Raw genomic sequence first — 15,201 nt, forward strand, 5'->3', positions numbered from 1 at the left:
GTGTTTACCAAAGTTATCTGACCATGAAATTCTTTGATTTACAAAAATATCTTAGGGCCAATGTACCATGGAATATGCTTTGGCCTCCTCACTCTTCCCAGTCTTTATGCTGTCAGGATGATGAGGCTTCTGATCAAATATCCCTCTTCCTTCCCCTTTCTCACCTCCTTTCCCACCCTGGTAATATTGTCTGCCTGGTATCCCATGCTCTAACCACAATAAGCTTGCCACTCCCCAAAATATCCAAGTACATTAAAACAAAAACAAAAAACACAGGTTGGAATATATTGCACTTCCACTTCTGCCTTGGGAAGCTTCTTAGCTCTCTTAGGAAAAAAAAAATCCATCACTGCCTCTTCTGTACTCCTTCTGCTATTAAAGTGTGCATTTATTACTACAATTATATTTTGCTGTAATTATTTCTTTGTACGTCTTTTTTTCCACTGTATTTACAACTACCCATAGGCAGACAATATATTACTTATATATGTATTTCCAGTGCTTAGCACAAGGCTAGCTGTAGCAGAACGAGAAAAATTCTGAATTTAATTCAGTTGAGATAATCATGCAAATATCCATCTGTAGGAAAAAAAGAATCCAGAGGATAGTACTATTAGTTTGCTTAATATGACTGTGCCCAATATAATATAATGGTTAGTTGATTGACTCATTCATTCATTTGAAGATTATTATTCAGTGAACATATGTTTTGTGCAGGCTACTCAGGAGATATGCAAAGTTTAATCAAGCATAGTTACTCTCAAAGCTTTGGGAAAGTCTGAAAAGTAGACATCATCCTTGACAGTGCCCTCACCTGGCTGCTTATATCCAATCCATCATCGAGGATCATCCATCTTAAGTATTTCTCAACTCTGACACTTCTCCATCACCACTGCTACCTCCCTAGTCCAAGGAATCAGTCTCTCTCACCTGGACTACTGTGATCACCTGGTTTCCCCACAACAACTCTAACTCCATCCAATCCCTTCTCCACACACCAGCAGAATGATCTTTTCTAAATGCCAGTTCAAGTTTGTCACCCCACTGCTTAAAATCCTTCAATGACTCCCTACTGCTCTTACATAAAGACCAAAATCATTAAAATACCTGCAAGGTCTTGGATGGTCCATCCCCTGCAAATGGCCAATTTTATCTTGTAACACTGGCCCCTTGTTTCCCATATTGTAGACAAACTGAACTCCTTTTCATCCATCAAACTTGTGTTCATTTTATCTGGAATGATCTTCCTTCTCACTAAATGCTTACATGACTCCCCATCTTTTAGAATTAAACCCCAGTATTTATTCCTTAGGGAAGACTCCCTGTCCCCCACCTCCAGTCTAGGTCAGTTTATTTTTAAATTTGCCTTCAATAGAACCATGTTTCTTTCTTTCATAGCAGATAATTCAGTTTGTAATCATACATTTATATAATTGTGTAATTAATATCTGTCTCTTCCACTTAACTGCAAGCTTCATGAAAGCAGTTAGTTTTGGGGGCTTGTGCTTGTTACCGTATACTCAGCATCTAGCACAAATAATATGTATAACAATATAAATAACATAATGTAGAAATAAACAGGTGTCATAACAAAAGTTCATTAAAATGTTAACTGAGCTCAGAAGTGGAAGAGGTTTCATGTAGCTGAAATAATCAGATAAGGCTCTATGGCACTGAAAGACAACTGGGCTGCATCCTGGAGTCATGTGGGGAACTTTAAGGCATATTGATGTAGGGGCCTCAAAATATTAAACATAGAATTACCATATGATCCACCAATTCCACTTCTGGGTATATACACAAAAGAATTGAGAGCAAAGACTCGAACACATATTTATACACCAATGTTCATAGCAGTATATTCACAATAGCCAAAAGGTAAAAACAACCCAAGTGTCCACCAACAGACAGTGTGGTATATATCAATACATGCAATGGAATATTGTTCACCCTTAAAAAGTAAGGAAATTCTGATATATTACAACCTGGATGAAACTTGAAGACATTATGCTAAGTGAATAAGGCAGACATGAAAGGACAAATGTATGATTCCACTTCTGTGAGGTACCTCGAATTGGCAAATTCTTAGAGACAGAAAGTAGAATAGCAGTTACCAGGTTGGAGAGGAAAATGGAAGGAAGAGTTAGTGTTCAACGGGAACAAAGTTTCTGTTTGGGATGATAAAGTTCTGGATATGGATGGTGTTGATGGTTGCACAACTCATGAATGTACTTAAGTAAATGATTAATGAACTTGACCCTGGAGAATGGATAAAATGGTAAATTTTAATCTATCTTTATTTCACCACCTTAAGAAAAAAGTCTCAAAAAAGAAAAAAATCGGGCTTCCCTGGTGGCGCAGTGGTTGGGAGTCTGCCTGCCAAGGCAGGGAACACGGGTTCGAGCCCTGGTCTGGGAAGATCCCACATGCCGCGGAGCAACTAGGCCCGTGAGCCACAACTACTGAGCCTGCGCGTCTGGAGCTTGTGCTCCGCAACAAGCGAGGCCGCGATAGTGAGAGGCCCTCGCACCGCGATGAGGCGTGGCCCCCGCTCGTCGCAACTGAAGAAAGCCCTCGCACAGAAACGAAGACCCAACACAGCTAAAATAATTAATTAATTAATTAATTATTTTTTAAAAAAAGAAAAAAATCCTGATGACCACATCCAACCTCTGTAGGTTCTGATTGAATTGGTCTGGGGTGTGGCTTGGACACTGGGATTTTTCTTAAAACTGTTGTTCAGTCAAGGATGAGAAACACTGTTGCTGGAGCCCAGGAAACACACTTGGCTGTGAGAGACTTAAAAATGGCGGAACAGGGCAGTGACATCAGCAAGATGGCAGACTAGGAAGCTACAGGCACTGTTCTCCCATAGAAACACCAGGTAAACAACATACACATCAAAGCACTTTTGTGGGAACTGTAGACATCAGTTGGGATCTACACCAACAAGGCAAATCCCTAAACAAGAAGACACAGTCAGAATGGTAGGAAATTTCGGTGTTTTTGTTCACCCTTGCCCCATCTCCATCCCAGCATGATGAAATAAGGAGGAAGCCACCCAATTCCCAGTTCCTTTCTCAGGATGAAATGAAAAAAAGTGGAACTTGTTTGCACCCTTCAGGCTTGTCTGGGGGTTACCAAAGTGACTGGTTTCAGTCTTGCCTGACACAGAGGGCTGCTAGGACTCGTGGTGTAATTGGGATATCAAACTGGAAGCGGCTGAAAGCAGCGGCCACAGGGAGAGCTGCAGGAGGACTGCAGCCCAAGAGATTACAGGCAGAAGAGTGCAACAGAATATCTAAGGCCCTGAGAAGAAGCAAAAGTGAGACTCTAAGGGAAATTATGACATCTAAAAGTAGTCATGTATGTGGGTGAATCGGGGTGGCAGGGGAGAGGAACAGGACACACATAGGCCCAGGGAAGAGGCATCAGCAACTACCATGAGAACAGACATATAGCTCAATGGAACAGAACTGAGAGTTCAGGGGGGAAAAAAAAACCTTCATATTTGTGGTCAATTGATTTTTGGCAAGGATACCAAGGCAGTGCAACAGGGAAAGAATAGTCATTTCAACAAATGGTGCTGGAACAACTGAATATTCACATACAAAAGAATGAAACTGGACCCTTAACTTAACACCATACACAAAAATTAACTCAGAAACTCTTAGAAGAAAACACAGGTGTAAATCTTCATGACTTTGGATTAGACGGTGATTTCTTAGATATGGCAAAAGCACAAGCAACAAAACAAAAAATAGATAAATTGGACTTCATCAAAATTAAAAACTTTTATGCTTCAAAGAACACCATCGAGAAGTGAAAAAACAACTCACAAAATTGGAGAAATTATTTTTAAATCATGTATCTTACAAGAGACTTGTGTTTAGAATATATAAAGAACTCACAACTCAATAATAAGAAAATAACCCAATTTAAAAATGAGCAAAAATTTGAACAGATATTTGGGCAAAGAAGACATATGAATGGCCAAAAAGCAAATAAAAACGTGCTCAACATCATTAACCATCAGAGAAATGCAAATTAAATACCACAATGAAATACCACTCTACTCCTGGTGAAAATGCTGTGAATTGTTGAAATGTCAATAAAGGATTGAGAATATTACATAAACTTAGTTGATAAAGCAGTGTCAGGGTTTCAGAGGATTGACTTCAATTTTGAAAGAAGATATACTGTGGGTAAGATGCTATCAAACAGCATTGTATGCTACAGAGAAATCTTCTATGAAATCAACCAATGCAGAAAACTTCATTATTGTCTTGTTTTAAGACGTTGCTACAGCCACCCCAACCATCAGCAACCACCACCCTGATTAGTCAGCAGCCATCAGCATCGAGGCAAGACCCTACATCAGCTCTGAAGGCTCAGATGTTGGTTAACATTTTTTAGCAAGAAAGTATTTTTAAATTGAGGTATGTACATTGTTTTATTAGACATAATGGTATTGCACACTTAATAGACTACAGTATGATATAAACATAATTTTTATATACACTGAGAAACAAAAAAATTCATGTGACTTGCTTCATTGCAATATTCACTTTGTTGCAGTGGTCTGGAACTGAACCCAAAATAGTTTTGAGATATGCCTATACAAGTAAAACTGGGGAAATCGGAATAAAATCGGTTGTAGTAATGTCAATACCCTAGTTGTGATATTGTACTACAGTTTTTACAAGATGTTATTACTGAGGGAAACTGACAAAGAATACCTTAAATTTCTCTGTATTATTTCTTACAACTGCATGTGCATCTACAATTATCTCAAAATAAAAAGTTTAAAAATACATAAAAGAATACAATAAAATAAATATACAATAAAATAAAAATTTGACTTAAAAAAACATTAAGCAGAAGAAAATAAAGGGAGAAAAAGACATCATAGTGTGCAAAAGACAAAAAGTCTAATCTAGATAAAAATTTAACTCAAGCTACAGAAGCATATTACTCAACTCTCTTCTCACTATAGCACAACCAAATAAAAACATCAAATCAGTAAGAAAGGCAATAAGATTTTTAAAAAGACAATTTTTAGAAAGTAAACAAGTTGAAAGACAAAACAGCAACATTTTAGAACTAAAAAAATTAAAACAGAATAAAAACTGCTGAAAATTAAATTACTGACCCAGTGAATGCAAATGAAAAAAACAAAACAATTATACAGAAGACAATATATATGGTAGATAAACATTATCCAATATAAGAATAATTGATACATCTGAGTCAAAAAACCTCAAAATAGAAGATATATTCAAAGATATAATACAAGAGAATTGTCTGAATTTTAAGATATTACTGAAACTATAGATGAAAAGTGAATACCATGTTCTGGAAACATTTAAATTAGAATATCAATATCAAAGTTTATTCTAAGTACACCACTGAACTTGAAGAAAATCTTCAGGCATCTACCAGGCAAAATAAATCACCAAAAAGAAGAAAATCAAGTTGGTCTCAGACTTGCCTCAAACTCATTTACTGCCAAAAATAATGGAATGATGAAATTAGATTTGCTCACTACAAAATATGGCTCTGTATACTTCTTTTCCCAGATAAGTATAAGTAATAGACACAATAACCAGAATACTAGAGCCATAATTCATGTCATAGCAATATAGGAAAGGAGCATGAGACATATAAAGGAGCTCATGTTCTGAAACTGTAGGTGGTACCAAATTAATAACGAGCTATTATCAGTAATTTAGGGCATAAAATACAGATATTATCAATCAGCGATTATTTTGTACTGCAAAACTTTGCCACAGCCTTCCAGCACTTCTATAACACAGGTGTCTCACTTTACAGAGAGAAAATTAATGCTAAGGTAGATGAATCATACTACATTCAGAGCATACTTTGCTCTGAATCATACCGTTAAACCCATAGTTTGAATTTTGTTCTACCTAACTCAAGGTCGATTCTTACCTAGCAGTGTAATCTTAAATCTAGATAGCGAGAATACACGATATTAATTTTCTTCTTTTTGCTTATTTTTTTCTGAAGTTTCAACAATGACATGTGTTGCTTTTGCTATTTAAAAAAAAAAGTAGGGGGGGCTTCCCTGGTGGCGCAGTGGTTGAGAATCTGCCTGCTAATGCAGGGGACACGGGTTCGAGCCCTGGTCTGGGAGGATCCCACATGCCGCGGAGCGACTGGGCCCGTGAGCCACAACTGCTGAGCCTGCGCGTCTGGAGCCTGTGCCCCGCAACGGGAGGGGCTGCGATAGTGAGAGGCCCGTGCACCGCGATGAAGAGCGGTCCCCGCACCGCGATGAGGAGTGGCCCCCACTTGCCGCAACTGGAGAGAGCCCTCGCACGAACCGAAGACCCAACACAGTCAAAAAAATAAAATAAATAAATAAATAAAGTAACTATAAAAAAAAAAAAAATTGGAGTCATCAAAAATATAAAAAAAAAAAAAAGTAGGCTTCTTAAAGATTCACACAAAGGTTCTTTTTCATAGATATAATATATAAATCTAATCCTTGGAATTTTAAATCTCTTGATGCCAGTATAGCAGTTGAAATTGGTTGGTCATTTGAAAGCTTAGTGCACATAGTTTTTCTCACTTTTTAACTCATTTGAAGAGGGTTAAATACAAAATAAATACAGGAATAATGGTCACATGGCATGGACATATAGACACTACCAAACGTAAAATAGATAGCTAGTGGGAAGCAGCTGCATGGCACAGGGAGATCAGCTCAATGCTTTGTGACCACCTAGAGGGGTGGGATAGGGAGGGTGGGAGGGAGGGAGACGCAAGAGGGAAGAGATATGGGAACATATGTGTATGTATAACTGATTCACTTTGTTATAAAGCAGAAACTAACACACCATTGTAAAGCAATTATACTCCAATAAAGATGTTAAAAAAAATAAAAAAAGAAATAATGGTCACAAATTCAGAAATTAAATTGGCTGGATTTTACTAGTCTAGACTAACACAGTCTGTTTCCTGGAAATGTGTCTAAGCCTTCTGTCTTTTTTTTTTTTTAACTGTTTGGATAAAACACACGCACACACACACACACACACACACACCACAGTACCACTATTCCTGTGGTGCAGTATGAGGCTGTATGGATTAGGATACCAGAGGGATCCAGGCCTCACCCAACGCAGGGCCAATGCCACCCATGATGGGCAAAGGTCTTCTCCCATAGAACACAGCATTGTGAGCCTAGTTGGAAACAAGCTTCCCTGGAAGGGGACAGAAGGTTCCGGCATGAGATGGCAGACTCAGCCTGGCCAGTTCACATCTCTCGCCAGACAAGCAGCCTCTATCTGTCAAGTTCCTTGAACTTTGAGTCACTGGCTGGGGCGCCAAGCTAAGAACACGGCCAAGTCCCAAGCAGAACGCCTTTTCTCCCTGAAGAGCCAAAAAGGAATCAATGATGAGGAACCTGCCAATTTTCTGTCGCTTGGAAGGCTTCCAAACCCAGGATCATACTCAGGGAACCAAAGTCCAAGAGGCCTGTGTGCAGAAGCAAACAGGACTCTTCTTCCTCTTTCAAAACATTGCTACATGTAGGTCTGAACTACTGTGAGGAAATAATGTATTTCTAATTTGTCAGATAAGCAAAAGCAGGCAGTAGAGAAAAAGTGATCTCATGAACTGGCAAGTTTTTCTTCCTTCCCTCTCCATCACACTTATTTATGTTGTGGTAAATCATTTTAAACAATTTCCTCTGACTTGGAAGTTTTGAAACAGAAGGGAATTCAAAGCACAGTTTTTGGTTTGCTTTGGTTTGCTTTGGTTTGCTTTGGTTTGGTAGCTGTTCCTCAGAGTTCATTAAGGAAGGAGACAGTGGGACGTTGAGAGATTTAATGTCCCAGACTGTTTTTAAAGCCAACGTTTAAGAAATGTTACCTCGGGCTTCCCTGGTGGCGCAGTGGTTGAGAATCTGCCTGCCAGTGCAGGGGACACGGGTTTGAGCCCCGGCCTGGGAAGATCCCACATGTCGCGGAGCAACTAGGCCCGTGAGCCACAATTACTGAGCCTGCGCATCTGGAGCCTGTGCTCCGCAACATGAGAGGCCACGATAGTGAGTCGCCCGCGCACCGCGATGAAGAATGGCCCCTACTTGCCGCAACTAGAGAAAGCCCTCGCACAGAAACGAAGACCCAACACAGCCAAAAATAAATAAATAAATACATAAAATTTTTAAAAAATAGGCTTCTATTTTACAAAGCATTTTAATAGATAGAATGTACATTCTAGGAATAGCCCCAAAATTATGAAAAAAAAAATGTTACCTCATACATAAACAGGAATTTTCAGTTACACTCAGGCAATTCTGTTATACTGTGGCCTTGTAAAGGGTCCATGATCTGGGGCTGTTTGTTGTTCCCTCTTCCTACTCCCCATTTTAAACAAGTACCCCAGGAGCAATCCCTTTGATCACACAATGGATGAGGTAACAGCTAGAAATAATCTTTGAAGAAGTGATGATTTCACCAGAACAGGGGCTCAGATGACCAATTAAGAAAGCAGTAATTAGAGGGTTACTTTCTGAGGGGCTGTCTTTATTTTCTTAGATTAGAAAACATCCATTTTCGAAAACAAGAAAAAAATGGATACCTTAAAATGAGCAGAGCCCTTTGTAACTATGGTCATGGTAAATGGACTAAGTGAAACTCTCACCTAGTTTATAACAAGACCTTCAATTTCCCTGAAATTTCATTTGGAAAGCAAGGAGGAAATAGCTGGTTGAATGAATGAATGCCTCTGGAATGTAATCTTCCTAAATCAATTGATCTCAAGTCCTTTTAAGAGTTCTCTTAGCTTTCGAACTTTCCAGGATATTGGCTGCTTTTACAACTGTGGATACGTTTCAACTCCTGTTCATAGAGGGGGAGGGGCAATTTCTCTGAAAGAAACGTGATTTGCAGAGATACAGCTCCATCTGATTGAACCACAGAAAAACAGTGCTACTGCAAAGACAACCCCTTTAAGCATCTCAGTCTAAATCATACAGAACAAGTTTCCAATGTCTCACAGGAGAGTTTAGCTTCTCAGAGCTATTGGCTTCTCGTCGATCTTTATTTCATTCAATGATCTTTGAATCATTTGGGTTTCTTTCTTAGAACAAAGAGAATTTATACCAGAGGGTATTCAAATCTCTACATTTATTGTGTAACCCAAATATAAGCAGATCTCCTGTGGTCTCATCTCTATATTCAAAGGACCAGTCCAGCTGCCAAGTAGAAATTTAAGAGGATTTGAATCTTTACTTTCATCTCTCTCAGAGGTTCTAATTGAAAAGCCCCAAGCCCTTTCTTCCCCGTCCACAGGTTTTATACACTCCTGCAGAGCCTGCAAAATCCAAAATTCCCTCTCCAGCACAGCCCACCCCACCTTCTCTCCCCTCTTCTTCTTGTGTAGCTCAGCATTGCCATGCTAAGAAATTTGCCCCATCCTGCTCCCTTTCTACCAACCTTTCCATTTCAGTCCTCAATTCTCTGACCCAATTTTATATAGTCTACCCTCTTCCGTTCTCCCAAGTTTTCTTCATAAACCATCCAGGAACCCAGCTGGATTCTCATTTAGTAGGTGGGAAGGGAGGAGCAGAAACCCATGGAGAAGTTGAGGGCCTGGGAAGGAAGAAACTGAAAACACTTGTCCATAAAAACTCCACCCACCGCACTTGCAAGACAGAAGCACAGCTTGCAAACACAGCTGATACCATCTTTCCCCAGATCCTAGAGCACACATCAAAGCCTCCTGGACCCTAACCTGCTGCAAATCTGTATTCTATTTCCCCTCTCAAGGGAGCATCTGCCAGAAAGAAGCTTCTAAGCACCAAGAAGCAAGGAGCAAGATAGCTGTGAATCCCAAGGGTCTGTAGCCACTCATACCTTCTTTCCTCCCCCCTCTCCCTTCTGCATTTTGACCCTAAGAATTACAGTTTTTTCTTGTGTGCAATTTATGGAATTCACACCCAATCTAACATGGCCAGAATATTGGGGGAGGGGGGGCGGGTGAAGGAGGGTAGAGGAGATGTGGAAATCTTTTCATTAAAGGACCCTCAGAGCCAATTTGGGCTGCAACCCCAGTCACTGGGCTTGTTATTCTTTCCCCCGGAATCACATCTTGGAAGGTGCTTATTGAGAACGCTCTATAATCAGACCTGCTGTTCCACAGAGGTGGAGCCAAATACTAGAGCCTCATGTCCTGAAATCTGTTGTACTGTCTGGTAAATGTGTCAGTACTCACCAAAGTGCCCTGACTACTTTTTTTTTATTGCACCCAGGAATGTTAAAATATGAGGCCCCTTGATGTGAACCTTCTCTCTAAAACTGAAACGTGGATTACTTCACAAGTCAGGGCTTGCAAAGCTATGCATGTGGCACTAAATTCACTGACTTTCTTCTCACCAGAGTATCAGCCATGCCATTGACTTTAAGATGGCTTTGTGTGAACTAGTCCATTGCTTAGAATCTAATGGAAAAGTTGCTCTATCTCCCTCTCATTTAATACACACACGCATACATTTTTTTTTCCATTTGCATCACCTCTTCCATGTCCTCCTACATAATTCCTGGGCTCATCTCTTATGCCTGGCCACCCAAGACTCAGCTTATTTCTTCCCTCATCCACCTTTTCAATCCTGAATTACCTGACCCCTCCCACTCTTTCTTTCTTCTCCCATTTATCTCCCTTTATCCCGGCCAATACCATCATTGACAACAATTATTTGGTGCTTACTATGTGCTCCGCACAGCTCTGTTCATTTGGAGAAACACCAATCAGAGGTTTCCAAAGAGTGGCAGCACACCCTGAAAATAAAGCTCAGAACAGGCCATCTCATGTCTATGCTTGAATAAATCCAGATCTCTCGGACCTCGTTGCTAAGTTTGGGTAAAACAAGAAAGCAGGTTCTCATTCAAGTCAGCAAATTTTTAAAGGCAATTAAGCAAATGGGTGCAGGTCAAGAGATTAAACTGAACTACTTTCTATGGAAGAGCTTCCGGCCAGTGACTTTACCCTGGTACCCCTCCTGAGGGATGGATGCGCTGGCACGGTGCGTGGACCTGCTGTTTTATTTGTTTGATTGATTGATTGTTTTGACCATCATACACTTCACTCATTCAAACCAGGGTTTCCTGAGTGGCATTGCTTTCCAGGAGTGCAGGTGTGCAACAGGGAGAAAGGGGCTTTAATGGGGAATTAGGCATCCAGAGATCTGAGTTCATCAAATTGCTTAAACCTTGCTGGGTCTCAGTTTTATCTATGAAGTGAGAAAGTCACATCCAGTGACACCCTAGATTCCTTGCAGAGCTGCTGATCTGTGATTCTTATTGGTTAAGAACTGCAGTGTTGTTTGCTAGCAATATAACGTGCAAAGTAGTGCATTGTAGTTTGATGGCCCTGCAGGTAAGTAGTGAGGGGCGGGCATGAGAAAAGCAAAGTCAGGAAGTCTACAGGGTTTTGGCATTTGTAGACGAAAAGTTGTATATTCAAAACCCTGCCCTCACATAGGAAAGGAATGCTACAAAATGGGAATTTATTTACTTATAATAGAAAGCTAGATTAGTCCAAATTGAGAATGTATTAGCTGTTTAGGTTGTGACTATAATTGCTGAGGGAAAAAAGCTTTAAAATGCTTTGGGGGAGATCTAATTTAAAAGAAACAAATAGATTACATTTTCCTAATTTAGCAGTCAGTTAACTGTGACTCATCCCCCTCTCTCTGCTCATGTGACCAGGATAGTAAATACGGTATTGACAAGAAAATCTAGCCCGCCTCTCAGTAGATGCCAACCCTCCTCAGACTGAAACCACAGCGAAAATGTGCTTATTTCCTGTTTTCTTTGCATAACCAAATTGCAGGGACCATGCCAGTGTTTATTATAGTGCCCTATGTGAAAAGGGGTTGATTGCTTATTTCTAACTTATGAACTGCAAATATTGTGGCAAACCCTCGTGCCTTCCACTTCCTGCTTTTAGAGAGCCCTGAGTCTGAATGAATAGAGATGAATAGGTGCTTGTCTGCCTCCAATTCCTGAGGGGATCTGCCCAAGCTCTGGAAAATCTCCTTTTCCTTCAAGGTGTTTTTCAACAATGAGAGCTTTAAGACAGATGTGCACTGGTTCATAAACGAGCTCTGCCTCCTAGAGTCTGTGGGACTTTGGGAAAGTTACTGATACTCTCATTGCTTGGTTTCCTCATCTACAAAGAAGATAAAAGTACCTTTCTTTCATACAAATGTTGAAAGTAAATGGTACGAATTTTAAAGTACTTACAAGCATTGTATCTTTAGGGTAAATGTTGAAGATATAGTAACTACTGCTGGTGTAATCATAGCGAACATTCATTGGTATGAGTTGTAACTAAGGTAATAATATAAATACATCCCCAACAGAAATACAGAGACATGTACCCACATGGAGAGAAACCATCCCGCTCCATGCAGGGTGGCAAGCAGGGGTTTTTGTTTCCTCAAGGAGAAAATGTGGATCCACTTACTGTGGGTTTTTTTTTTTGTTTTGTTTTTTAGGGTTTTTTCCCCACTTACTGTGTTTGGAACCAAAGGACCCCAAGGTGAGTTGATATTGCTGCATTTGAGTGATGATTGGTAATGCTACACAAGTACCAGTGAGACAGGCTGGGACCTGGGACCTGGGACCCTTTGCTGCAGTGCTTGCACCTGGACAACCATCTCCTCGAACAAAATACAAAGAAACTATAAGGGACTAAAAATAACTGTGTGCTTGCCCAGCTGGGGCAAATTATGAACAGCAAGACACAAAAAGACCAAAAACCTAACTGCCACTTCTGAAGAGCCAGGAGCAAAAGCAGGGTACTGCGCATGCCCCATGCACACAACACCACCAAAGGGGTGGGCAAACAACCTAAGCCACCCCTCCAGCCGACTCTGGACACACCCCTACCCTCCCCGCCTCCCCCCACGCCCCTGCCCCAGGGAGGGAGCAAGGGAACTTGTAGCTTGTTCTCACTTCCCCCCCTGCTGCATGCAGCGGGAGCCCCAATAAAGCCTTGCCAGAATTTCTTGTCTGGCTTCTTGTCAATTTCTATTGATTAAGGAGGCCAAGAACCCTGGTCAGTAATACCAGGAAAGCAGGAAAGCGGCTGTCTTGCGCTTGGGCCAAATATGGAAGGACACCAGGGAGCCCCTTCCTACCATGCTAGCATGGGGATTAGGCTCTCTGCTTTCTTAGTCTAATGAGAGAAAGAATTGGTTGTGGAGTTGCAATTGCCAGGAAGCCTGAACAGTAAAATTTGAGGTACCTCTCCTTTCTTCTCCTTCCCTTCTCTCTCACCCCCCACCCAAGCAAACCAAAACTATTTCTCCTCCTAGCCTGTCATAAAGCTTGACTTCTGGATAGTGATGATGTATTTGTTTGGAACTCAAGAGTTTGAAATTTTCAAAAGCCTTCTATGAAAATGCAAAGACCAATGGAACACATAACACTCAAATCGCAGTACCGAAAGAAACTTAAAGAAAATATAATATAATGCCCTTATTTTTCCAAACTCAAAAAGTGAAACCTAAAAGCGTTCAGTGATTTGTTTAAAACTACACAGTGGGATGGTGGCAGAGATGGGAGGAGATTGCTCAGTCAAATACTCTTTCTACTGCCTATTCAGAACCATCATCAGCTGTGAATATCCTTGGGGAGCTAGGAGTATTCGTAGCTTGGCCTATGACACTGGTTTTCAAGCTCAGTGTGGGCCACAGCAACTGCTCTTTTATCTCATACACATATTGTTCCTATAAGGCTTTGTTTCAGGAATATTCTATGATTTAAAATGTATGGTTTTATGGTATCCCTTTACAGCCATGAAGACCTGCTGGACAGCAGGCCTTGCTGAAGAAAACACAAAATATGTTGTCATGTGGATTGTGGTAAGAAGTGGAAAAAGAAACCCAGAGCTCTCGGTTCTAGAGACGGAAGCTTAGTAAAATTAGCACCATGAGGGGGTCTGTGCAGTGAGGGCAGCACCAGACCCATGAGGACTCGGGAGCAGAGGAGAAGCTAAGAGGGAGAGGAATGAAAAGAGGAGAAAAAAGGGCCACAAAAATGTTTTCTGCTACAGTTACATTGTAAATCCATGTGCATTTCAGTCTGGTTTGTTAATGGTGTGCAACGGAAATGCACCCTGATTATTTTACGTAAAAGGTCATTTATGGAAAGGATACCGCTCAGAGAATCAACTAGAGGCTTGAAAACTACAGACATTAAGGGCAGTGTGAGGGCCAGGCCTCAGGATCACAGCAGGAGCTGTCCTGTCAGCAGGCAGCGTTTCTACTGGGACAGACTCAGCTAATGACTCCATACCCCTTATTGTCTTTGTATCACTCACTCAGATTCAAAGTTTCAGAGGAGAACGTTGATTGGTCAAATGAGGTCACATGCTCACTCCCTGGCTGCAGGAGAGGAGGCTCTGGCCCCTCACCTTCACTAGTAGGAGGCAGGGATTACTCTCCACCCAGGCCGTATAGTTTGGGGGAAAGGAATTTTCTGAAAAAAGAATTAGGGGCTCTTGAGTACAAACCTACGTCTTAGTTGGTGGATAGGAGGATGATTCTGAATACAGAATGGCACCTGTCATGTGGTCCTGATCCCTACCCTGGTCCCCATGCACTCCTAGTTGAGTCAGACAGCAGATGGGCTGTAAATGAAAAGCAAAAGAGCTTTTCTTACATTTTTAGGAAAACACTGAAACTACAGCTCTAGACATCAGGGCACCAGGGCACAAGCAGCACTGCTTGAGTGAAGGCTGATGTGAGTCCTCCCTCTTCCCCGTTTGCCACAGACCACTGGACAATATGCCCCATGGGGGAGGGAATCCCATGGAGGCAGCGGTGCCGCCACAGTGCAGGAGCAGCTCCCAGCAAGAGAAGAAGTGTGTGAGCCAGGCTCATGCAGGTGGCAATGCCAGCCATTGACATCCGAGTTATTCCCATCAGTGTGACCGCATTAGATTCCGAAGCCTAATGAGGAAAAATTCAATATGTCCTCCAAAGAAAATTGTGAAGAGGAATGAAAGGGGCGTTGGGGCTACCTGGAGTGCCCAGGGGCTCTCCTTCTTACTAGCTGAGTAATCTTGGGCAAGTTACAGAATGCCTTTGAGATTCAGTTCCCTTGACTGTAAAATGGAAACCATAATCCCATGGGTTACTGTGAAAATTAACTGAGGTTGCCA

This window comes from Balaenoptera ricei, chromosome 17 (assembly GCF_028023285.1).
Source record: "Balaenoptera ricei isolate mBalRic1 chromosome 17, mBalRic1.hap2, whole genome shotgun sequence".
NCBI classification, from domain to species: Eukaryota; Metazoa; Chordata; class Mammalia; order Artiodactyla; family Balaenopteridae; genus Balaenoptera; species Balaenoptera ricei.